Source organism: Buceros rhinoceros, unplaced genomic scaffold (assembly GCF_000710305.1).
Source record: "Buceros rhinoceros silvestris isolate BGI_N320 unplaced genomic scaffold, ASM71030v1 scaffold24126, whole genome shotgun sequence".
NCBI lineage: Eukaryota > Metazoa > Chordata > Aves > Bucerotiformes > Bucerotidae > Buceros > Buceros rhinoceros.
The window spans coordinates 2,810-3,218 of record NW_010416111.1 but is presented as its reverse complement, the minus strand read 5'-3'; the positions used below and the strand labels follow the sequence as shown (position 1 = coordinate 3,218).

Below are 409 nucleotides of genomic sequence, written 5' to 3'. Positions count from 1 at the left end.
TGATGGGTTCGTGACGCGGCTGCGCGGCACCGGAGGAGCGAAATATTCCAGCGCTTCCTGGGGCGTGAAATGAAAGTGGTGCAGCTGTAGCGAGCGAGCCCCCGCGCTGAGTTTAGTCGAAGCAAGTCACGTGGGAAAAGGCGATGAAGTGGCAAGCGAGAGAGGAGAGACGCGAGGGTTTGGTGCCGCTAACAAAAGCCCACCCGTGCGGTGCCCCCACACTCCGGAGTCGCTCCCGCTGGGTGCTCGCTGTTGGGCTGGGCACCAGCAGCTGGATCATGCTGCTGGAGATAAATGTGCATATCCCCTCCCTCCCCATCGCCTTCTGGATGTGCCCTCTCAGGGGCCATGCATGGGCAGGGAGGACTTTGCGGAGCAGGGGTGGCAGCGGCTCCCTCACCCCCCCCCT

At 63.3% G+C, this 409-nt stretch overlaps 1 protein-coding gene across 1 annotated transcript in view; it reads left to right on the top strand.

Annotated features, from left to right (window-relative positions):
- Nucleotides 1–409, top strand: part of NCS1 (neuronal calcium sensor 1) — a gene marked incomplete at its 5' end in the record, with an annotated part of 3,168 nt that overhangs the window by 297 nt on the left and 2,462 nt on the right. The window lies entirely within an intron of this gene.